At 36.5% G+C, this 26727-nt stretch overlaps 1 protein-coding gene across 4 annotated transcripts in view; it reads right to left on the bottom strand.

Moving 5' to 3' along the window:
- Oatp74D (Organic anion transporting polypeptide 74D) overlaps positions 1 to 26727 on the bottom strand; it is a 248904-nt gene that overhangs the window by 165635 nt on the left and 56542 nt on the right. The window contains exons 2-3 of one of the 4 annotated variants that reach the window (XM_076524074.1): positions 15077 to 15158; positions 12984 to 14210 (exon numbers count right to left, since the gene is read on the bottom strand). The exons of 2 other annotated variants lie outside the window; for them this stretch is intronic. The gene's annotated coding sequence lies outside the window, so the exon portion shown is untranslated. The remainder of the gene's footprint in view (positions 1 to 12983; positions 14211 to 15076; positions 15159 to 26727) is intronic. One more of the 4 variants, XM_076524075.1, reaches the window with a different exon arrangement.

Genomic DNA, 26727 nt, shown 5'->3' with positions numbered 1-26727 from the left:
ATTTATAATTCGAACGATATTAACAAAAGAGATACATTTGTGTCTAACTTACATCTGATGCAATTTACTTAGAACGTTTTTCTTTTGCATGAAGATCCGCAGTCTATTTATTATGTTTTATTGGAATATTTCATCTCAATTTCAAACGTAATTGTATTTCGTTGTTTTAGTAACATGGTTAAACGTTTTCAACTAAAAAACAATAAAGTTTCTGCGGGAGACAGTTTTCAGAAAAATGTTCGTGCGAAACAAAGTTTCGTCGATACACTCTCGATATATTACACTTTCATACAAACGCACGTATGTACATATATAAATACATAGATAGATAGATAGATAGATGGATAGATAGATAGATAGATATAGATATATTGAAATGGAAAATAATATATATTTATACATTTATATATGATGTTCTAAAATTATGATACTTCTGGGAACCGAGGGATTCCTGAGGTCATTCGAAATGACTTTTTGCTTTATACAAATTTTCTCCGAGGCATTGTTCACGAGTTATTAACAAAAAAACACTGACTAATGAGAGACGAGCTCGGCTGATGCAAGGCGGTGGAGCCAACGAACGGACAAAACTCAGTTTCGCTGATTGGCTCGGCCGTCTCGCGTCAGCCGATCTCGTCTCTCATTGGTTCCTCTTTTTCATTAATAACTCGTAAACTGAACCGCGGATTGCATTATCATTGAGGAAAAAGTTACTTCAAATGACCTTAGGAACCCCTCATTTCCCGGAAGTACCATAATTTTGGGACGCCCTCTATATCAATAATTTTAGAACAATTTTTCTTTCTATGATACACGATGGTTCATCTTAGGCGTTGGTCCGAATTAGTCCAAAATAATGAGAAATTAATAAAAGAGCATGCTTACGTGAAAATATGTATGTATGTTTTTGTAATAATGATAAAAAATTTTAACACTGATACAAGTTAGAGTTCAATCACGTACCAAAGAATTAAAAAATATTTACAGCAGGCTCAATTTCTAATGTTTTATCATGCTACTTTAAATTGTTCCATAATTTATACTTAGTAACAGGTCACGAAGTCGTTTCATCGTATTCATCGTTTTATTAATATCTTTTTCCATTAATCCTTCCATTATACGAGTTCAATTTCTGTGCAATACGATTTTTCTGTTCAAATGCGCCCAAGTATCTCTCAACTATCACATTCGCCATTCTGATCAACAATTTTCCGCCAACGGCAATCGATCGAAAAGTGCACTATCTTCGCCCTAATTTTATTGGAGCCGGTGGCTTTTAGTTCTAATTGAGATAGTGTGTGAGGTCGCAACACAATATCGGGAGGTAAAGGACAGCAGCCTTGGTGCTCTAATAAGCGGCTATAAACCTCGATTGTTCGTATACGATGAAGACACTAATTGTTTCATCATGAATCAGGCATAGTTTCGTTAATGAGTTTCTAAATATCCAGGCAGCTCGAGAAACTATCGGGAAGCAAATATTCCTAATGCTTAGAACGATAATCAAGTGAGATAATCGCTCATATGGTATATGAACATAACTTTTCCTACCCAACCACATCTAATAACAATTAACGTTGTACCGTACGTCCAAATTGGAGATATGAGTGAAAGCTCGAGGATCAAGATGACATTAATTGTTCGGGTCTGAAATACGGGTAGACCCGACTGATGAGGTGCACATATTCCACATATAGTACTTAGCTGTGCAGTGGCTATGAGAAAAATTCCTCGTGGTCCAAAGTACCGTGTCTACTTTCTTTCCTGAAAATTCGGGTCTGTGCATGCAATTCTATAAACAGTGACTCCCGAAAATAACCGAACACCTTACGAAACGGAATAACTCTTAAATCATTGGATTAAACGACCTGAAATTTTGTTGAGCTATTAGAACGACTAGTTTTACCAGACAATGTCTATAAGTTTTTTTTAAGGAAATGTGTTTTTTAAGAAATCAACGCAGTGCAAATTACGCGTGCAACAGGTAATTTTTACATGATTTTTTACGAAGCAAGAGTTTTTTATTTCATTTTGTTGCTTCAAGTAACTGCAAAATTTAAAAAGAAAGTATTTTAATCATTGTACGGTAAACTAGTTCTTCAACATTTAAAAAAAGTACAGGTCATTTTCGCCATGCCAATAGTCGCCGATTGTCAACAACTATAAAAACGAGTCGCGAGGCTCGAATAATCGTATCTCCTCTTCCCAAATCGTCCGTTTTCGTTTACAAGCTGAGGGCCAATTATTAGAGAGAATTGACCGTACTTCTTTTTTTTTCACTCAAGTTTTCTGAAACTTCTGAGTAAATTTTATGCGACAGTGCACATGATTTTCTTCGTTGCATAGTCGCCGATTGTCAACAACTATAAAAACGAGCCGCGAGGCTCGAATAATCGTATCTCCTCTTCCCAAATCGTCCGTTTTTGTTTACAAGCTGAGGGCCAATTATTAGAGAGAATTGACCGTACTTCTTTTTTTCACTCAAGTTTTCTGAAACTTCTGAGTAAATTTTATGCGACAGTGCATGATTTTCTTCGTTGCATAGTCGCCGATTGTCAACAACTATAAAAACGAGTCGCGAGGCTCGAATAATCGTATCTCCTCTTCCCAAATCGTCCGTTTTCGTTTACAAGCTGAGGGCCACTTATTAGAGAGAATTGACCGTACTTCTTCTTTTTTCACTCAAGTTTTCTGAAACTTCTGAGTAAATTTTATGCGACAGTGCATGATTTTCTTCGTTGCATAGTCGCCGATTGTCAACAACTATAAAAACGAGTCGCGAGGCTCGAATAATCGTATCTCCTCTTCCCAAATCGTCCGTTTTCGTTTACAAGCTGAGGGCCACTTATTAGAGAGAATTGACCGTACTTCTTCTTTTTTCACTCAAGTTTTCTGAAACTTCTGAGTAAATTTTATGCGACAGTGCATGATTTTCTTCATTGCACAGTCCCCGATTGTCAACAACTATAAAAACGAGTCGCGAGGCTCGAATAATCGTATCTCCTCTTCCCAAATCGTCCGTTTTTGTTTACAAGCTGAGGGCCAATTATTAGAGAGAATTGACCGTACTTCTTTCTTTTCACTCAAGTTTTCTGAAACTTCTGAGTAAACTTTATGCGACAGTGCACATGATTTTCTTCGTTGCATAGTCGCCGATTGTCAACAACTATAAAAACGAGTCGCGAGGCTCCTCTTCCCAAATTGTCCATTTTCGTTTACAAGCCGAAGGACAATTGGAGAGAATTTACCGTGCATCGTGTTTTATAACATTGACAATTAGCAGCGTTTTTGGTCACGTGTAATCGCCGACAACCATACGATGCTGTAGGCAAAAGGCCGGGGTTCAGGAGCGACGGGAAGACCGATTTGCTCGATACATAGAACGCTAAATGCTTCGGCTTGAAAATTGGCGGTATCGCGATCTCGTATCTGTTACCTCGTATCCAGTGGCACGATGGCTGCACTCGAGTCACTCGACGGGACACGTGCAATCGTAGGTCGATTATAATGCGCCGCCGAGAACATTTCAAATATTTAGGTCTTCGAGGAAGGCGGACCGACCGACCGCCAGCGTTTTTACCACAGCCTGCACGTGAATCCTATTAACATAAATGAAAGGGCCCCGCGCTGCATTCCACGGCGAATGGAGATTGACCTTCGTTGAGATAACGTGACCTTGATATACCTTCTATACAAATCGATTTATACACTCACGTTCATACATTGCCGAACACCTGGTTATTCGATCGAAAATATCAATTACAACACTGACACAGGCTAGAAAACAATTTTCTTGTGCAATGCACTGACGGCCGCTGGACTGCGGAACTGCACTCATTTATGACAAATTTGGAAAATACGAGAAGACTCTAAAATATTCTTAAAAAGTTGCAATATTTTTATCATATTTTTACCACGAAGAATCTTTTATTGGTTCAAGGACATTTATTCTTTATTTTAGTTTTCATAAATAGTTAAATATAGATACGTGCACAAATACAGGTGCATGTAATCAAATATTAAGCAATTAAATAATAAATACAGTACTAGTAAGTATTAGTTTTAAAGACAATTTATACAAGATGGACCAGTATTCGTGGTGCAACCGAGCAGAGGGTGATCCTACGTGAAAAGATAAGAAACAACTTTGGGTAAAACATTTTTTTATCCCGGGCTCTGTTTTCGAGAAAATCGACTTTAAAGTTTGTTCATTTTTGTAAAGAATTTAGTTGTCGGCTATTTTTCTACCGCAGTTGCCTCTGCCCAAGATAGTGTTTACAAATATTAATTGTTGCAGCGTTATATTAATATTAATTAATATTATATAATTATAATATTAATTAACACGTTCCGTGCCGAGCTTTTTTTACTCGAATCTTCACACTTTGATATTTTACTAAAACTTGATGTATTACGTGCAATATTATTAATTCTCGTACACATAACAACATAACAAAAACTTATCAACGCCCATTCTTGCGGTGGAAATTGATTCTCCGGTTCTAAATTTCTTGTAAACAATTTGTTCAGTTCACTAAGTAAACATGCAAGCGTGTACCATCGATGGTACACGTGGCACGGAACGTGTTAATATTATATAATTATAATATTAATTCTCAGCAGAAGTCAGCTGAGAAAAGTGTAGGACCGCGATTCTCACCAACCCAAACATGTTAACGCCCTCGCAGAAGTAGGGTAAACGCGTTTCTCTTATTGGCAGAAATAATCCCTTCCTATTAGTCCCAAATTAGTCGCCATACTGAATTTCCAGGAAACGAAGGACTAGAGTTCGGCCGAAATAAATAAAATATAGATAATATATAATACAATAATAAAAACAGACAACGCTTTCTGACTCACCTCAACGTCTCGCTCTCCCGTGGTCGCCATTTTCGGCTAGGAGCACATCAGACGCGTGTGCCTGTGCTTTGTGTGAGTGTGTGTGTGTGTGTGTGTATTATTTGCGTGACCACGGGCGAGCAAGATGCGCGACGGGAGTCAGGAGGCGTAAAACAATCGAGACAAAGTGAAACAGACGCAACGGTTACAAGATGCAAGATCGTTGACTCATCCCTAAAGCATTAACGTCAGATTCTTCTGATGAACACATGATTATTCGTAATTACTAATTATTAATTAGCATCATGATAACCTTCTCATTGCATTATGCAGCAAACATGCTGTACACCTATACACATATTTTTTTATATTTATCTTGTATAATATGATTTTTTCGAACGGTCATCATACACGTCTTAAATATGTGTTCAATATTTATGAAGTATATGTGAAAATAATCATGTTTTCCTCGTGCAGTATTATTCTCATGTTCGTAGTCTTGCAATGTATTATTCGAGTATAGGAATTTTACGGATATCTTACGCCTACGTTAACGTACGACGTTAAAAACCTGAAGATAATATCGGGAAACGAGAAAATGAAACACTATATAAACATAAACAATAACTATATAACTATATAACTATATAACTATATAACTATATAACTATATAACTATATAACTATATAACTATATAACTATATAACTATATAACTATGTAACTATATAACTATATAACTATATAACTATATAACTATATAACTATATAACTATATAACTATATAACTATATAACTATATAACTATATAACTGTATAACTGTATAACTGTATAACTGTATAACTGTATAACTGTATAACTATATAACTATATAACTATATAACTGTATAACTGTATAACTATATAACTATATAACTATATAACTATATAACTATATAACTATATAACTATATAACTATATAACTATATAACTATATAATTATATAACTATATAACTATATAACTATATAACTATATAACTATAACTATATAACTATAACTGTATAACTATAACTATATAACTATAAGCATAAACTAAGCTAGCTCCACCTAGCCTCTTCCAATTTTCAGACTTTAGATTAATATTGGCTAAGTTACGGGCTGAGTAAGAGACGTGATTAGGTGGAGCTGGCGACCAATCCTTCTTGCTCCTCGCGTCTATTAGCTTGTGGGTCTTCTCGTTTGCCAATAGAAATGGGTTTCGGGAGATCATAGAAAAGTGGGGACTACGGACGTGCAGGTGAGGCGGAGCACGCGGGATACCCCCCTTGCTTCTCTGCCGAAACAACTAACAACTAATCTTCTGTGCAACGGGCAGCAGTGAGAACGGGGGGAATGTTTCCATCGTTGTCAATGTTTGTAAACACTATCTCGGATGGAGGCAACTGCGGTAAAAGAATAGACAACTAAATCCTTTACAAAGGTGAATTAAAGTCGATTTTCTCGAAAATGGAGCCCCGGATAAGAAAATGTATAAATGTACAAATTTGTTTCTTATTTTTTCCCGATTGTACTAGGAATTCCGACCCACCCTGTATAGTATGACCACAATTATTCTGCTTTCTGTAATACACTTACCTAAATTTCGTCAAAAACGTCTAGTAACTTGTCATGTGCGTATGCACAATAATGGTTTATAACATTGCGCCACTGTTATTAATACCCGGGTTTTTAAGCATCATAAAATTCATAATATTACAAGCCGATAATTGCGCTAGATTTTATCAGCGCTGTGATTTAATACTTCTCTATAATCCGGTGCAATAATATCGTGAGAATACAGACTGCTTATGTCAGGATAAAAGCAACAGCACGATATTTCTAAAATTAAATTTTAATAGCTATTATATAATATAATCAGACATCAAACTATAATTACAGAAAACAAAGACAAATTTGATATTTGCAGCAGTATCAATATTTCGAAGATATTGAAATACACACTCTGTTTAGCACCTTGCACGTGGATATTAATATTGTAAAAATGTCTGAACAAAAGTTTTACACACGCGCGCGCGCGCAATTAAAAATTATAATATATTAATTTATATTCCCTGCGACTATTACCCGTTTGGTCATTTCTGACAAAAATATAACATAGTGCATTTAAGTGGATTTAGGATTTTTTATCAGTTTATTCAACATATTTTTTAAAGCACTTCTTCTCGACTCGTTAATCTTTGTATAAATATTAACTAGGCACGTGAAAATTTCAATGAATTGTCAGAAAATAAATAGTCAGATAACAATATTTATACCGTGGGTCTAACCGGACCCGATCTCAGCCGTCCAAGCGTTAAAAGACCAGTAAAACTAAATCGAATAAACTGCATGGTTGCGGGCGAACACTTTTATGGCCTACTGTGGTGAGAGTCTGACTATACGTTGATATATTGGCAACACTGTTCTATTTCATCAGTACACGATGAAACATGTGTTTATAACAGGCTGTCATTTTGTGTTGCCACCGCTCGTTTGGAACAGTGTAACTTATGATGATTTATAACTACCCTGGAACTTTATGTATTTACAGCGTACGAAGATCTTTCAAAAAATTGTGACACAACAATTTTTAACCTGTGTATACTATTCATGAGTACCTTTCTTGTTTACCAGTGCTTTTCTCGACTATTACTCATTCCGACGTGGTCGATTAATAGCATGCGCGCATTTTTATGGTATTTCGAATGAACATTTATAAACATTAAATGTGCAATTCCACATGTGGCATAGATCCCTGATTATTCAAATTAACTGCAAGGCAAAAATGATTGAGATCAGTTCACGCTCGCTAATTGACGCTCAGATTGTACGCAAAAAAGGACAATTCCGGAAGAGAAGATACGATTATTGGAGCCTTACACCTCGTTTTTATAGTTATTGGCAATCGGTAACTATAAAAACGAGCCAAAAGGCTTGAACAATCGCATCTCCGCTTCCCAAATTGTCCATTTTTGATCCACAATTGATTTTGTCCACAATTTGATCGTCAATTAGAGAGAATTCACTGTAGATCGCGTTCATGGCAACAAATGATAACAATATTGCAAGTTCTCAATATTGCTATTCGGCATAAGCTATAATTGCAAAGTGATCACAGTAATTTGAGCACTCACTGGAAGGAATATGTACATATGGTAAGGGTAGCCACATTCTCCGACGAGTGAAAGGGCTGCGAGAGTGTCTACCGTAATCGTTGCGGCCGTTTCGTTCGATCCATGCCAGAAAAAAGTCTAATGAACATCGTGAAACGATCCGCTCGGTTGCTAAATCCGTTGATTCTATCAAAATTCTAAGGAAGCTAACGTTCAAATTATTAACTGAGAGCTGCTTTAGATTATTAATTTTGGTAGGAAATAGATTCAGAAATGTGTAGAAGAAAGTTGATGCACATAGATTCGAATGGATGAAACATCTAACGTGTTAGGTTTTAACGAATACGCATTCTAAAACTTCGAAAAAATCGATCTTCTCCTATCACATTCTTTAGAAGTACGTCTTCGAAAACGTATCGAGTTTTCGTTCCAAAATTTTCGGAACGAGTTCCGCTCAAAACTTGATTTTTTTTATGACTGACACAGTATTAAAAAAGCTTGTTGTCCGATAGACTCCACATTTTGAGAACATTCTTAGCAAACATACCGCTGTCGCTCGAACAAAATTTGTCGATCCATCTCGATTGTATACAGGGTGGGTCGGAATTTGTAGTACAACCGAGCAGAAGGTAATTCTACGTGAAAAAATAAGAAACAAATTTGGTATAACATTTGTTTATCCCGGGCTCACTTTTTCTCGATTGTTCTACGCCTTCTAACCCCCGTCGCCCGTCTCGCACGCCCGCGGTCGCTTAAATAATACATACACACGCTCAAGCAGAAAGCGCAGGCGACCGAAAATGGCGACCGCAGGGGAGCGAGACGTAACGGGAGTCAGGAAGCGTTGTTTGTTTTTAATCGGCCAGACTCGAGTTCCTCGTTTCGTAGAAATTCAGTGTTGTGGTTAATTTAGGGCTAAATAGGAAGGGATCATTTCTGCCAAAAAGGGAAACGCGCGTTTATCCTACTTCTAGGAAGTGGGGTAACATGGGTGGGTTGATGGGGATCGATCCTACGCAGCAACAATTAATGTTTATAGACACTATCTCGGACGAAAGCAACTGTGGTAGAAGAATTTTCTCGAAAACCGAGCCCTGAAAAGAAACGTTATACCAACTTTGTTCCATATTTCATTTATTACACTGTATAATGCCAAAAGGAAGAAAAAAAGAAAATTTTAAGAAATCGGAACAAAGTGCTCCGCTCTTTATAAACAATAAGATATTTTCTTATTTTTGGGTCATACCACAATCACATTCGAATAACGGGAAAGCTACTTGTCTCGCCTGTTTTATTCAAATCATTGTGTCAGCCGCTGTCTTTATCACTCGGTTTATGGAACGCGTTAAATTACGGCTACCAATTTTTTAAATTTATGTTCATTGAAATCGTAAAAATTCACTTGTATATAATTTGAATGCAGTAAACTTGTGTAACATAAAATACAAATTTATCAACGAAGTTATCGTATCAACGAAGATATTAGTCTTATATTTTTATTATTTATTATAATATGTATTTTTCTTTTATTTTCTTATTTTTATTTTAATTTTTTTATTTCTTATTTTTTTGAATTCCTCGTTTACACGAAGAACACAATATTGCATTGTGAACAATGTATTATATGCTTCACTGTAATATGTACCTTTAATTTAAGAAGACGTACATTTTTTAAAATATCAAATTTTTACTTAAACGTTAACGATATGTAAAGTTTCTTATCTTTTGCCGACAAGTGTATATTATGACAAAAAAATCGCTAAAAATCTGAATAAATACATGTTTGTTATTTGTACGAAGCAAGATAAAAAAGCAGATCTTACAATTAGTGCTCTGTAAATTTATTATTAAATCAGAACTCGTTTAACGTAATCAGACATTTAATAGTTAACATGTATGCAAAAAATCGACGTCGAACGATTTTCTGACACTCTTCGAAACAGTCCAAGAAGGTCTAAAAATGACACTCGGTATGCACGTTTTAAGAGTCGGAAAGTTAACAGAATTTCGGGAGATGTACGTTGAACGAAGAGCGAGAGACATCTCCTTGCTAAAGATAGGATGACAACAATGGGAGAATTAATGGCGGCTCCTCTGTATCAATTACACGCAGTATAATATACCAGGAAACGTCGAACAATTATTGCTGTCTGGCCCACATATTGCACCGAGCGGCCTGCAACGTCGTTCCTCGTCTCGTTGTCCACTTGCCTTCATTGCACTCGTCGAAGGTTCACAGTTTTTTCCATGCTCCCTCCTCCCTTTCATTGTTCGGAGCAACCCAGAACCATATCAAAGATCTCAGCTCTCGAACTGGTGTTGAACAAATACAAATCTTCGTGCACAAACTTACGAGCTGCGTCAATAATGCAATGACGCTGGTGTCATAGAATTTTTGATACACAATTAACACTTTGACACTAGATCTACCGAGCTCTGAAAGCGGCTAACGGGTGATGCTTTGTAAAAGTGACACGATTGAATTTATTTAGACTTTTCGCCTTTATTATTATAATGTTACCTTGTAAAAGAAATTTATGCAATCGTTTCTTAAGAAAGAGTCGTTATAATGTATGAGACCGGTAATTCCGATTGCGATTATAGGTTCAGTGTTAACTGCTGCGTCACCCATATGTGGCTGACGGAATTATTTATCCAAATTAAAAAATTAGGTATTACTAGTTGTTCAGCTACTAATCGAATTTCATCAATTTTTAGATATACAGTAATTTTTGTCTCTAATTCGCGCACGGATTGCGCACAAAAATGAACAATTTGGGAAGAGGAGATACTTATTCGAGATTTGCGGCCCGTTTTTATAGTTACCGACTGTCAACAAGTATAAAAACGAGACGCAAGCCTAGAATAATCGTATCTCCTCTTCACAAATTGTCCATTTTTGTGCGCAATCTGAGTGCGAATTAGGGAGAAATTAATATACTTGGTATTATTTGAACCGAAAACGATAACTGGTTATAATCAATCTGAAAAACGTGATTGCATAACAACTATTATCGTCGATTAAAATTGTATTAGTTTTATATAATAGTTAGAAGTAATCGAAAAATTTATTTCATTTCTCATAATCATTATCGATGAGAACAATCTATTTGGGTTGGAGTTATCGTTGAGAGAAACTCTATTCCAGCTGCTTAAAATTAGACCGCCGACTTTTATGCAAATAAAAATTATCTGCATTAATTGCAAGATGCAGGAGTTACATAGACACTTATTTCGTTCCCTAATTATTTTAGTAAGCTGAAATCAAGACGACAGTCTACTTGTGACAGTTATCGACGCGGAAAATTCTATTTTGCAAATTAACAGGTTCGTTATCATCACTTGTCTCGCTAATTATAATGCGAATCAGTTACAGATCCATTGAATATCTTGCAATACATTAAAACTTGCAATGAGAACGCGTATAAAATTAATTTGACATTTCCAATGCATAATACGAGATCGTGATCGTTGGATACATGTGAGATTGATATGCCATATAGAATATTTTCTATCAATAAACAAAAATCAGAGTGATACGGCGTGCAAAAAATACTACCGCGAATGCTTATTAACTATTCCCATATTTTGACAAATGACTCATAAATGATAATTGATTGATTTAACTAATGACTGATTTAGCTAAAAGCTAAATAAACCATTTTTATATTACTTTAGCTAATCAATTTTCGTGCACTTTAAACATTTAAAAGCATATTTCACTTTGTTAAATTATATTCATTCGAACTGTGCACTGCTCAATTTTGTCAAACTGTTGTTATGTTTCCATTTAATCGTCCACTATAAGTCCAGTAAATTCTCCCTAATTGACGCTCAGCTTGGAAACAAAAAATGGAAGAGGAGATACGATTATTGAGCCTTGCGGCTCGTTTTTATAGTAACCGATTGTCAACAACTATAAAAACGAGCTGCAAGGCTCGAATAATCGTACATCCTCTTTCCAAATTCTCTATTTTTGTTTCCAAGTTAAGCGTCAATTAGGGAGAATTTACTATATTATACAAAAGAATAGAAACACATTATTATACTTGTATTTTATACCTTTCCCGTTTAATTCTCGTACACTGCTGAAAAAATAGTGCCTCCAAAAGTTGCAATCTAAAAACAATTCGAACTCATCTTACTTTAGAATTTCAATAAAAAGAACACTTTACAATTTGGAAATCGTATTAACCAGTTCCTTATTTGCATGATTTATCGAAGTTCGAATGCATTTCGATATCCGCAGCAACGATCGGATCCTCTAGTGAACATGGATTCAGAACCAATGAGCTTGTTCTAGTATAGACTAATCCACAAAATCATGATTAAATCGAGATTCTGGATTACCGAATAATTCTGGTAGTATTAAATCAACGATACTGAACTGTTGCTAGCATTATATGTTTTTTAACATTTAATGTCCCGTCAAAATGACGGGTCACTAATTTTTTAATTTACGATTATTTACATCGTAAAGATACAGTTATGAGTGATTTATTCAATTTATATATTACCTACGACAAATGTTAAAAATCAGAATAAATGTCTTATTGTTACTTTTATAAACTAATATAAAATAGCTGTTTTTTGTGCTCCGTAAATCTAGCGTTGACGGCGTTCGGGTCATATAATACATATAATACATATTATATAAGTAGCTACATACATATACATATGCAAACATAGTAGTGTATATATAAAGTGTACTATTTATTTTTCGTTTACATTGTGTTTTAACTAGTTAGCTGTTGCAATATCTTTAAAAAGTGTATTATAATAAAAAAAAAGGCTATTATAATAAAGAATTAAGTTGTAATAAAACAATTGTTTTATCTTTGAACATTATTAATAACATATATTTATTTATTCAGCTTAACCATTTATGCCACGAAGAAATGACAATATTTTCTGTCATGACGAGTGTCATACTCGTCAAAAACAGCTGACTGGTTAAAAAGTGACGAGAAATATCATTGTCGCTCGCAGTAATTTTGTGCATTAGTGTACCTTGTCTTGTCACTATAGCGAAGAAGCATCTCACAAGGGCGACAGCGCATCGTGCGTCTCCTATTTAGATTGCTTTAGATTGCGCGCACACGCGTCGGCAACAATTAATTTGTTTATCAATAGAAACGATATCGTAGACCTAGACGAGTGTTCATTGGTGGAGCAACATGAAAACGATTAAGCACACACGACGGCGGCAATTATGTCCGGGCAACGTCGTTGTTGTCGTCGTCGTTGTCGTCGTCATCGTCGTCGTCGTTGTCGTCGTCGTCGTCGTCGTCGCAACGCGTCGTCGGCCGATCGCTGTTGCCGGCCATCGTCGATCCGTGCACATCACTATTTTTACGCTCGCGAAAATACTTTGGACTCCGTAATGCCTCCTCCACGTATCGGTCGCGCCTGTGTCTGTTGCACGGACGATTTCTGTTGTTTTGCAATAGGTTGCGAGCAAAGCGTGGCGAGTGCGCGCGCGCTCTCTCTCTCGCTTGTTCACGTTTCACAACGTAACACTCGCTTATCTCGCCGCCGCGCCGCTGCAATACTCCAATTTAAATGATCGCCGATAATTCAGTCGGTCATCGAAGCTGGCTTTAAAAAAAGAACGCACGATAACGCGGTGAAAGAGTGTTTTCGTAATTCCAGCCGGCTATCTGACCTTCGCTGCAAATAACGTTGCTCCGATAAAAAAAGCCAGTCTGGCCCCGAACGCGAATCGATTTCTCGAGACGCGACGTGTTTTTTTCACGGCTGTCATCCGAACAATGTTCAGCACCGGAAGCAAGCCGCGTCGGGGAAACGCCGCCGCTGCTGCTCCGCTTCCTATTTTCCTCGCGGAGCTGACCCGCTCGAGAAACGCAGCCGGTAACACCGATAAGCGGGCTCCGATTCTTATCTGCGATAGTCGCAGCAACAGCAGCACCGCCAACACCAACAACGCGTCGTTTAACACACTTACGTCATCTTATCGGGAATTCAAACGAATCCATTTATCGCTCGCGACGCGTAATTCGCGCGTTCGGTCCGGCTGAACGATTTTCCATCGCGTACGAGCGCCGGACGCGGGATATTCCCGGCTGGTGCAAGCCTAATTGTCGCGCTACGGGGCAAGAGACGCCCCATAGTTAATTTGAATATCTTGGTGACGGTGTAATATAATTTTCTTCCATTTTTATTCATTAACGACATCATAGATACACGATTTCAAAGCAATCCAGCAAACCAAAATCACTGAAACGTGAAAATATTGTTTACGATGCGCTGCTGTTTCCTTGATTTAATTGTTTTAATTGTCAATTAATCATTATTTGTTTCTAAAAATTCGTATTTCAATTGGAAATTATCCACATAAAAACGATAGTCATTGTGTCCCTTTTTTTCAGATCGATTACATCAATTATAAGCAGGGTGGTGCGTAAAATGTTGGAATTAGGTACTGTTCGAAGAAAACAGCACGCCTAATTAATTCGCAGAATGTGATATAGTGCTACAATACACGTTGATGGTATTGATTAAAAACTGATAATATCGTTGACGTTAATATATTCCACCAACCAGTTCCGGCGTTGGCGTTGAAAGTTCACAGAACTGTAACTGCCATTCTTATTACGTAACTACCTTTCTTAAACGATTTGCAAATATTGCTATTTTTTAAATAAAATTCTTCTATTCTTGTGTTCCGATTCATTAACACTTAAATATTTGAGATCCTAGTGCTTGATAATATTAAAAACCCGCCAGAATACCGGTGGGTAAATTAAAAAGAAAAGTGGTTTATATTAAGAAACAAAATGATTACATCTCTCCTTTGCATATTTATATATTTAAAAATATGGCGTAAGGATGATAGATATATCACCACGTTATTAAAAGAACTTTCAGAAATTAAAGGCAAAAGATGGTTTCTACTGATTGCTATGATTTGTCGGTTTTCAAAAGCCGGCTTCGGTAACCGGTTTATTCGGATAAATTTGTAAAATTTGATCTTGAAATCGAAATGCCGGTACGAAACAGCAGAATTCATGCGCGAAGCCTAATTAATTAGTGTGGTTAGATTATACTTTGAAATTTTATTTCCTAAATCATTTCATACTTACTACATTAGCTTTGTATAGAATTTTGTGCACACAGCATATTCCATTTGGTTTATATTCCGCAGCTCCGTAATTATTAAATAAGCTGAAAAAAGATTTTGAAATATAATATAATTATATTTGAAAAAATAAGTATAAAATTGTTATTACCGTTTCAATTGAAAGCAATTTAACCCAGAATGGTTTTTGTACAAACTCTATCAACCACCAAAGTATGAAAACTAACAACCTAGCATTAAAAGTAATTGTCTCTAATTTTTAGTAACACATCGTTCCTACAAGAAACGAGTAACTTTATTTACAATTTCGAGTGAACAAGTTCAACATTTGCGTTCGACCGCAGCTCGATACGCTGAGAATAACCAAGTAGCTGCAGAACGGTGGCCCAGGATTCGCGAAATGTCGCTCCAACATGGATAGCTTTATTTTCAAATCAGGTTCGGAAGCTAATTCGTGTCGTAAAATATTCGAGCGATCCAAATATTATTAGGATTTTGCAGGACGCAAGAGGATCGACTGAGTTAATTATTTCGCTCACGCTGAAGTTTCCAGTTTCAGCTTCCTTAAACCGACCTAGCTTCGAGTTGTGAATGTTTTAGGGCTTATTATCTGGCCAAAAATTGTCTATCGTTTCTTTTTCTGCTATTAAATGATTCGCTAAGTAACATAGTTTTTCTAATTAACCTTCGCATGCAGGGTCGATTTTCTCGAAACCGGAGCCCCGGATAAAAAACTGTTACACCAAATTTGTTTCTTACTTTTGCACATAGAATCTGCTCGGTTGTATTACGAGTTCCGGCCCACCCTGTATACTTGGGATAACAGCGAAATGATACCGCAATGAGCAGTTCGGGAGTGATTAATGTTGTTTTCTAAAAGCTGAATCTAAAATTATGCAATCTTTAAACTAAAAAACGTGAAACCGGTCATTTTGACCGGGTCGGTGCGTTTAGCGTGAAGACTATCAAGCCGATGTGCAGCGCGTCTATCGCGCTTGTTGCATTGTTCACGCGGTCAGTGCATTGAACCAGGGAGCAGTGACGATGAATCGTCATCATCGGGCAGATCGGCCACGGACTTCATTGGGAAACGAGACGTTGTGGCCCAGATATCGATGCGGGAGCGTTCGGGGCGTTGCTAAGTATGTACGCGCGTTGTTATGCTGCTCGAGAGTTTACCGAAAAGTCGACAGTCGATTAGCCGTGCATCGGATGCACTCGTCGGAGTTCCTCGGGTTCTGCAATGCGCGCCCAATATAGCTACGATAGCCAACCGACTCCGAAAACTCATCTTCATGACTAAGACTGTCTTCCTAACCAACTTTCACCGCATTACTCATCCGTAGCATCGAAACAAGTGAACTTCGACGGTTGCACCCTAACTCGGATTCGATACCACGAGATAGTTTGCATAATTTTTCGAAATTCGTAGTATATATAGCCGAAGGTAATCGATGCATGGTGTTTCGCTTGCCGAGACGAACCGTATACATTTTTCTCAACACTTTGCACTCGAGACTATTTTAATTCCAAAATGAAAACATTTGTTTCAACCTACAGTATTTTCATTTGGTACGATTATTTTTATTTTATTTATTTTGCTTGCAGAAAATTTCTCTACTATTTGGCAATTTATCGGATACAAACGAATTAAATAATGTGAAAATTCTTTTGAAAATAATGTAGCAATTTTTAGCGCCGCCTCAGAGTCGCCACTCGAGTGCAAAGGGTTAACCATAACTTCTTTCACGGTGAGCACAAAATTTCGTTTTCTCATGTTAATTATATCGTAATATTTGCGATGAAGATGGAAAACAGAGAGAGCTTTGAAAATTACACACATAGTAGATAAAGCGTGTGTCGGATCGGGCTTAAGAAATTAACTCTCATATCAATGTCGTATTAGATAATAAAAGGAGGAAACTTCATTTACTGGATTAATGTGGAATAACAATGATGTAACAACGGGAATGAATAAAATAAGACTGTCTCGATCCAGCGTGCTGGACCTAATCGCATCTAACCGCGCATTATTTTTTTTAACTAAATGTCCAAACGATTACGTTATACGTAATTAATTTGCAACGCAGACATAATTTACTAGGCTTCAGACGAGAATACGAAACATTATGATTTCGGTTAACAAGAAAATTTAAGTATATACATTTTCTGTAAATGTTTTAATTAATAATAGATTAAATGTTATTAACCAAAATCATGTTTACACGCGTGTGTAGATGCACGTTTATCCGTCAAGAATTTCATAAAATTGAAGAGTTTTATTTAATTAAATTAAAACGGAAAAGTTACATTTTGTTACATCGATTACTTTTTTAACATTCTCACGTTTTTTTGATCCTGATAAAGTTATAGTAGGTTACCCTAAAAATTAATTTTCAAATATGAGCAAACTATTGCGTCACTCAGATATCGATGACACGACAGTCGAAGTGTTAAATTGTACTTGGATCAAGTCAAGAATATACAAGGTATCCCGAAAATGTCTCGTAATCCGGAAAAGGGGGAATCCTGAGGTCATTTGAAGTAACTTTTTCTTCAGCGAAAATGTAATCAGCGGCTTCGTTTACGAGTTATTGACAAAAAAGACTGACCAATGAGAAGCGAGCTCGGCTGGCGCGAGGCGGCCGAGCCAACGAGCGGACGAAGCCTATTCCTGCTCATTGGCTCGACCGCTTCGCGCCTGCCGAGGTCGGCTCTCATTGGTCACTGTTTTTCCTTAATAACTCGCAAACAAAGCTGCGGATTACATTTTCGCTAAGAAAAAAGTTACTTCAAACGACCTCAGGAACCTCCCACTCCTGAATTGCGAGACATTTTTGGGGCACCTTGTATGAACCACGTGTGCGCGTGAAACAGAGATCACTGGTCGAAAACAACCGGGTTGCCGAAAATTTATAAAAGGCTGGTCGCGAGTGTATTCCCGGCATGTGTCGCGATGATTCCCGGCTCCGCTCATAATATCAACGAGCACGACACCGCCGGTAGTCTATTGGAAAATTAGATCCAATCTAACGCGCGTCGAGCGCAGTCTCACGCTCGCGCGCAGACAGAATTCATGAAACGTATTTCATCCGTCTAATCTCGTAATGCTACAATAGAACGGGCGGGTTAGACCGCGGCGTGGAACGAGGAAGAGTGCTGACCCCTCCACGCGGAAGTGATTAAGCGCGCCTAACGTTTAATCGCGCATACGGATTAACCCGATCAACTTGTTCGTCAAAGCGTACATGAAATACGTGTGTAAATATGCGCGCACCATCGCCGGTGAGCCACCCCGCATTTGGTTACTCGAAAAAAAAATAAGAACTGCGATGGGATAGTGGAACCAGTTACTATGGTTCGATTACTGCTCAATTATTGTGCCTTTAGTTTATTTTCAAGCATAGTTAACTTTATATTTATCGAATATGACATATTACATTTTTTTAAATTGTAAAAAAATTATAATAAAAATTAAAAATAATAAAATAAAATTAATAATAATAAATTAATTAATTAATAACAATAATAAATTAATAATAATAATAAAATAAAATTAAGAATAAAATTAATTTAAATTCAATTAATTATTTATTTGTTAAAATTGAACGTGTAAAAGACGAAAGTTTTTATAACAGCACGAAAATTATTTCAATTTTTGTAGCTTATGAAAAAGCTTAAAAAAGTATTATACGAGTACCACAATGTTAATTGCATTGGTGAAGCGTATCAAAATTACGGAGAAACAAAATAATGATTGCTTATTTGGATTTTTGTTTTTAGTTTCAATTTCAGTAGTTTATTTACTGTGCACAGTGACTGCACCTATCTTTCGCTCGATACGTTAGTTACTTTACCGCCTACGACAGGAGGGAGCTACATAACCTCAAATCTCAAATTATCTCTGCAACATTTTTAAAGAAAAGAAATGTAAATATGAACTTTTCATGCAAATATGTTAATGAGTTATCATAATAATACAGTATTTTTGTAACAAATTTTTATAACGTACATTAATTTTATTAAAAAACGAAGTTTATTAAAGGATGTTAAATATTAAATTTTCAATTCTGCACAGTTATTGAGGCTAAGTACATATACAGAGAGGGAGCATAGTAATTGAAGCATAGTACTCAGGGAGGGGACAGAGTAACTGAAACACAGTACATAATTGGCGCCACAACTTTTTTCTTTCTTTCTCCTAATATTGAAAGAAAGTTTGATATTTATTTCATGGAAAAATTGATATCAGTAGTAGAATCTTTAAAGTTTACTTTTAAGTACTTATGTAGTGTCAATTAAATTGCTAAAATTGTTTTTAGTAGTGAAAACTATAACTACTATATAAACTTGTTAAAGATTTTATATATATATATAAAATATATATAATTACTATATAATAAAATATATATATATATAATTACTATATAAATCTATATACAATCTCTATAATCCATATAAAAAAATATATAAAGATATATATAAGATATATATTAAAGATATATATCTTTATATATTTTTTTATATGGATTATAGAGATTGTATATAGATTTATATATATTTTTACAAGAGTAGCACATAAAACTCATCATTATTCATCTGAGGTATCGTCCTCTAGTAAAAAAGTTTAAGAACATTCTCGAAATAACGAAATACGATTATGCTTCAAAATGAAATAAAATCGTCAACATTTTTAAACTTCAACGCAAATGCAGCACGGGTTGCCATTGTCAGATTGCTTCAAAATATCGCGCACATCGTTTTCTCAAGTGCCACAATTCAGGGGGTTAAGATCAGGAGAAATAGAAAGTTGAAAAATAAGGACCTCCCTAATCCGCAATCTAGATGTTCGAAATAATTCAGGAAGTTGTAGTATCACTGTGTACATGGAAGGCAAGAGTGCAACCAGACATGGCAAATTTCACTCTTTCTGGAGGCAGCACCCCGTGTTGCAATCAGTGACCGTCGACTCCCCGCTATTGTTCCCTCTTAACCTCCCCAAAATCGCAGCGAAGCGCCAGAACCCTTGCGTCCTATGCACCGCAGGAGGATTACGACCCTGACTCGCAATCGGTGTACATATAATTTCGTTTATCCCTTCAAAGAAAGCAATTACGGCTGAATTAGCAAGTTAGTCACGGCTCGGCACTCCGTATCGTTGAAACCCGATTGGAATCTACGCCTTCTACTCGGTTCGTTGTCGAGCAACATTGTCAACTGTCCGATTAACTGCGAAAGCGTTCACCGACTTTCATTAGCGTTCTATCTTGTTGGGGATACACAGGCTGTTTCACTATGTGTAATTAATACTATCGGGTATTGTCGTACAAGCTGTGAAATAATGGTATTCCACGGTTTTCATAGATCATTTTACGATCTGCACCTTTCGATCGGAAAGTATTATATCAAAAAATTCATACGACCGATGTAAGGAAGACGAATTTAAGCGATTGTAAGACAAGTTCACTTCAAAGTTATGGAGGTCGAAACGAATCAAATAGATTAACCCTCGTCTGTGCCCCGTGTCAATTTCTTACATTATTGACAAATTCTAACGAAGAAATATGCAATTTCGAGAACAAATACAGTGAATTCTCTCTAATTGACACTCAGATTGTATACAAAATGGACATTTTGGGAAGAGGAGATACGATTATTCGAGCCATGCGGCTCCTTTTTATAGTAAACGATTGTTAACAAATATGAAAGGCTCGAACAATCGTATCTTCTCGTCCCGAATTGTCCATTTATATTTCCAAGCTTTTGTTTCCAATTAGGGAGAATTTACTGTACTTCGAAACTTACATTTTTGCCAACTTTCTGGAAGGAGGTATCACATGCGTCGTGTCAACGCAAAGATTGCTCTTCTTTCCTGCGATTGACTCTTGTTTCAGCAACAACCTATCTAAAATTATTGTATTTTCGGGAACTGAGGGGTTCATGAGATCATTTGAAGTAACTTTTTCCTTAGCGAAACTGCGATCCGCGGCTTCGTTTACGAGTTATTAACGAAAAACAGTGACCAATGAGAGGCGAGCTTGGCTGGCGCGCAGCGGCCGAGCCAACGAGCGCGCGGAGCTCGGTTCCGCTCATTGGCTCGGTCGCCTAGCACCGAGTGAACTCCCCCCTCATTGGTCGGTGTTTTGCATGAATAATTCGTTAACGATACCTCGGAGATAAATTTTGTAAAGGAAAAAGTTGCTTCAAATCACCTCAGGAATCCCTCATTTCTCGAAAATACCATAATCTTGGGACACCCTGTATGTGTTCATTGAGCTAGGGAATATAGGATTTACGTATTTATCAGGAAAGGAATGGGGATGTATCAGGAATCCGAATTTACGGGTCAGGTTTGGAAATATTTTCGGGTTCGGATCCGGTCCCGAAAGTTCACAAACTTCGGATATCCAAATTCTTACCTGAGAGTCGAACTATTATCGTGTTTGCGAAAAGATTATGAAAGTGATCATATAATGGTTTTTTATAATTTTTCAAAAAGATTTTTATCTTAATAATTTTGGCCTGAGATAACCTTATTCTTTCAAATTATGATGCGTTTTCCCACTTTCAATAAGTAAAATAAGATTGTAAAAATCCATACGGAAAACCCGAGATTTCCGGTTCCCGACAAACTCAGTTGGAGTCACAAAAGATTCGCTTCACCGACGAAATCCGCTTTGTAGAGGAGGAAATAGAGAAGTGAAATAGAGTTGATTATTGTATCATTCGAGGATCCAACACATTTATTTCGTACTGTCTACGAGGAAATGCCTATTCGATGCGTTCTCCGAAGAGCGTTCGCTTCAAGGTAAAAGAAGCCACGAAGCGTGCTTGAAAATCAAGCTGGTGTTTACTGTTTAAAAATCGTTGGCGTACATCCTCCCGCGCCGCTTAGAACGTAACCTGAATTCGACATTAAAATGCGCATCCAGTCCGACAACATTCAAATGTATGAAGATTCGCGGCGTGACCAAGCGGCGCGACGCGGCGTCGGGCGTCGGAGGAGATCGAATAGACAAATTCGATCGACCTCGTTTCAAAAGGGTACTCCTGAACGTCGTTTTCCCAATCATAGCCGGCTGCTAAAGGAAAATCAGAATTCGATCGCGTGTTGATGCGATGCAGTTGGGCAACGCAGCTGTTTTCTGGGTGCGATCATTTCTCGAGACAATTCACGTTGCCGAAAATGTTCTACTTATGTACAGTGATTTCTCCCTAATTCGTGCTCAGATTGCGCACAGAAATGAACAATTTGCGAAGAGAAGATACGATTATTCGAGCCTTGTGTCTCGTTTTTTATCATTGTTAACAGTCGGTAATTATAATCGTATTTCCTCTTCCCAAATCGTCCATTTTTATACGCAATCTGAGCGCGAATTAGGGAGAAGTTACTATTGTTTTGCATTTTGTGCCGAAGGTATCTTCTAATTTTTCCAAAACAATTTACGAGAATGTGGGAATATACTCGCGACCTTTTATAACTTTTCGGCAACCCGGTTGTTTTCGATCAGTGATCTCTATTACACGCTCACGTGTAGTTCATACAGGGTGTCCTAAAGATCACTTGAAATAACTTTTTTGTTAGCAAAAATGCGATCCGTGGCTTTGTTTGTGAGTTATTAACGAAAAACAGTGACTAATGAGAGACGAGTTTGGCTGGCACGAGACGGTCGAACCAACGAGTGGTCGAAGCCCAGTTGAAAAACAAATTGTATATGTCCACTGAAAAAATGGTTAAATGGCTAAATTAGGTGTCATATTAGAAACCTATTTTTAAAATCCGTGAATTTGTATACCTTTAGATTTTGTACAATTTTTTTCCTATATTTTTCAGTAGATTGTAAAAAAAATACATATTTTAGATTTAAAATAAATTAAAAAGGAAATAGGTCTTATATTAGGCACCTTCACTATACTATTGTTTAATTTCAAGAACAATTGAGCTCTCCTCTTTTTCTATGTGTCGCAGTGTTTAAAAGAGCCACTCGATTCCGAAAAATTGCATCGAAACGCTCCGTTGCGACCTGCCCCGTCGACGAAGCAACGCGGAGCGGCGGTCAGCCATTTTCGCCTTGTTTTCGAATTTCTCGGTCGGCCGCGACTCTCTGAATTATTGATGAGCCCGATTGGCTATGCTTCGACGCAAGGAATTCAGATATTATTCGCTTCGACTCGGCGAGAACCGCGATCTCGACGTCACCGAGCGTCGTCCATCTCCCGGCCGAAGTCCGACAACGGAGCTACTGATTTCCGCGGCAGATAAAGTGTCCTTGACTCGTGACAGAAAACGCGGGAAACGAATGAGTGTCGCCGAGAATTTCGGATGGAATCTTAATCGGATAAGCGCTTATTTTAAGCCGAACAAGTCGACGCCTGCGGGCGGAAACGCTACGCTGGGCCCGGACGCGGGAGCGGACACACTTTTCCAACGCGTGATCGCGACTTTGCGGTCTCATTCTGCGACTACGCACAGTGTGCGACCGAACACGAACAATTTTGCGCAACAATTTAGATACTCCTAATTGAATGTCCAGTATACAACAACATCAGAAAGAGAAAGTAAAAATGCCTAATACCATCAAAGAATGTTTGGACAGCAATAAACAAACAGCAAAAGTTATGTCATATTTAGAAGAAACCAAATTGTTTAGCGAAATTATACAATAACATAAGAAACCTAGATCAAGAAAATAATGTAAAATGTAATGTAAAACTATTGTATATTACACTACATGTAACCTACAAATGTTATCCCACAAGTGATCGCTAATTGCTATTAAGCAGATGTGACATTAAATAAATAAATTAAAAAAATTTTTAGATACTCTCATAAATGCTCTAATGTTGAGAATATTTTACGGAATATAAAATTAATAATTAAATTTCTACGGACTGTTTTTAAATCACTTTTTATCTCCGGATTCAGTATTTTTTTCTTTTATAATTCTTTTCGTTTAGTATCTTAGTAGATTCCCTTTTTCCGATTTGCAAATCATTGAACATTCTTGACTGAATTGAATTCCATACTCCATCTTTAAGGACTACATGCATATCTGACTATTATACCTATATACCATATGCATTTTTTTTAAATCGTATGAATTTTTCTAAAAGAAATACGTAAATAACATCCAGTGTATCAATTTGTCGTAGAAAAAAATTATATAGTAAAACTATATAGTAATAGTAACTACTATACAAAGGGAGGGGGGGATTCGTAGTACAACCGGGCAGAGAGTGATTCCACGTGAAAAAATGAGAAACAAATTTGGTATAACATTTTTTTATCCGAGGCTCCGTTTTCGAAGTTCATCTTTGTGTCGTTTATTCTTGTAGAAAAAATGAAACAAAAACGCATGAACTGAATGACGCAAGGAGCAAGAGGAATCGGTCGCTCGCTCCACTTAGCCTCTTCCAATTTCTTTTTATTCCAGACTTTTGTTTATTATTGGCTAAGTTACGCGCTGAATAAGAAAAGTGATTAGGTGGAGCAGACGACCGATCCCCCTTGCTCCTCGCGTCGATTAGCTTGTGAGTCTTCTCGTTTACCAATAGAAGTGGGTTTCAAGAGGTTATAGAAAATTGAGGCGTGTGCCGATCAGGCGAAGCGTGCGGAATACCCCTCTTGCCTCTCTGCTGAAACGATGGACTTCTGAGAAACGGACAGTAGTAAACGAAATGTTTCCACCATTGTTAATGTTTATAAATATTATCTCGGACAAAGGTAAGATAGAAGAATAGACGACAACTAAATCCTTTACAAAGATCGACAAACTTTAACAGGATTTAGAGTCGATTTTCTCGAAACCGGAGCCCCGGATAAAAGAAGTGTTATAGCAAATTTGTTTCTTATTTTGTCACATAGAATCACCCGTTGCTCAGTTGTACTTCGAATTCCGGCTCACTCTGTATAGTACTAGTAAATACTAATACAGCACTTTCTTGATACAGAACGATCAAAATTACAGGATATTTTGAGTCGTTCTCTTTTCAATCTTTAAAAAATATAGATGTCTCTTGTTCTGCGACGATGCACTGGGATCAAGGAATTAATTAATCCAGATAAATAAGACTGAAAAAGTTAACTGCTAGGGCCCAAAGACATGATACTAATACATTCTAAAAATAGTACATAATATATCATTCAGGATCAATGATAATTAGTGATAATTGAGATTTGTATAAAAAAGTTTACGTAACTCGAAATCAGGAAATATCAATCGTTATATAAGAATTAACAACGAATTACCTGATTTAAAGAGATTAGATATTTTCTGATATGTGAAATAAAAGTTGGAAATTATCATGATCAATGTTCTCGATCATGAAGGAAAAACAGCAGAACAAAGCATCTCTTAAACATTGTGATTAAAAATTAAATTACTGAATTCTGATATCAGAGGACTGTATAACGGAGGTTCAACTGCATTTAAATTATCAAAGAAAGATATTTGTGCTAAACACTTGTTTCTTACAACTGATGCGGTAAACTTTGATTTCGCATAAATATCTGCAGTCTAAGATCGTCACTGCAGTCTAATCGCACCAAAGAAAGTTGCAAAACAGGAGACACATCTGTGCATTCTCACTGGATCTTTATGCGTTTATGGCACGCGTAGGTTTTTAAAATGTAATAAAACGCATAAATTGAGACAAGGTCTAACAGCAGTTTCATTTTATTCTTACCTTGAGTAATTTCCTTTAGTACGAATTTTTGTAAAATATCGTTTGAAACTGAGAATTTTCATAAAGATCCGCAATCTGGTTATCACCTTGTCACACTGCTAGTAGTTATTCCTATATTCACATTTCATCTAGACATTGTGTTAGGTATCGTGCAGTCAAGTTGTTCGGCGAGATAGCACAGACAAGAGGTATAAATAGAAGGTCAAACCAAAACACTCCAACTTTGTCGATTTAGATAGTTATAGTCCCGGTTGCTATTTTCAGTTATCCCATAAGTAGCGTGGTTTCTTTCCGTTTTCATCAATAAGGAAAAGCCGCATTGTGAAATGACGCAATGCGACTGCTTCGACTATCAACAATTTTCTTGCTTATCGAACGCACCATTTCTGCGCAGAACATGGGAAGTCGGACTCATGACACAGACTCAGCTCCGTTATTACACTTTTCGTCAAAATGTTCAAATATTTTCATTTCGTGGTTTATTTGAATTTATTAAGACTTCGTTGCGGAGAAGTAAATCATCATCATAAGATGTCATTATATTGAGACTCTTTCTCTACGTAATATTGTGTATATTTTCAGTATAATGTGTAAGTATATTTTAAAGTATATTGTAAGTAAATTGTAAGTATATTGTAAGTATATTTTAAAGTATATTGTAAATATATTTTAAAGTATATTGTAAGTATATTGTAAGTATATTGTAAGTAAATTGTAAGTATATTGTAAGTATATTTTAAAGTATATTGTAAGTAAATTGAAAGTATATTTTCTATGTATATTTTAAAGTATATTGTAAGTAAATTGTAAGTATATTGTAAGTATATTTTAAAGTATATTGTAAGTAAATTGTAAGTATATTGTAAGTATATTTTAAAGTATATTGTAAGTAAATTGTAAGTATATTGTAAGTATATTTTAAAGTATATTGTAAGTATATTTTAAAGTATATTGTAAGTATATTTTAAA

The sequence above is a fragment of the Megalopta genalis genome, chromosome 8 (genome assembly GCF_051020955.1).
Source record: "Megalopta genalis isolate 19385.01 chromosome 8, iyMegGena1_principal, whole genome shotgun sequence".
Lineage (NCBI taxonomy): Eukaryota > Metazoa > Arthropoda > Insecta > Hymenoptera > Halictidae > Megalopta > Megalopta genalis.
The sequence above is the reverse complement of the archived record's forward strand: the minus strand, read 5'-3'. Positions and strand labels throughout refer to the sequence as shown.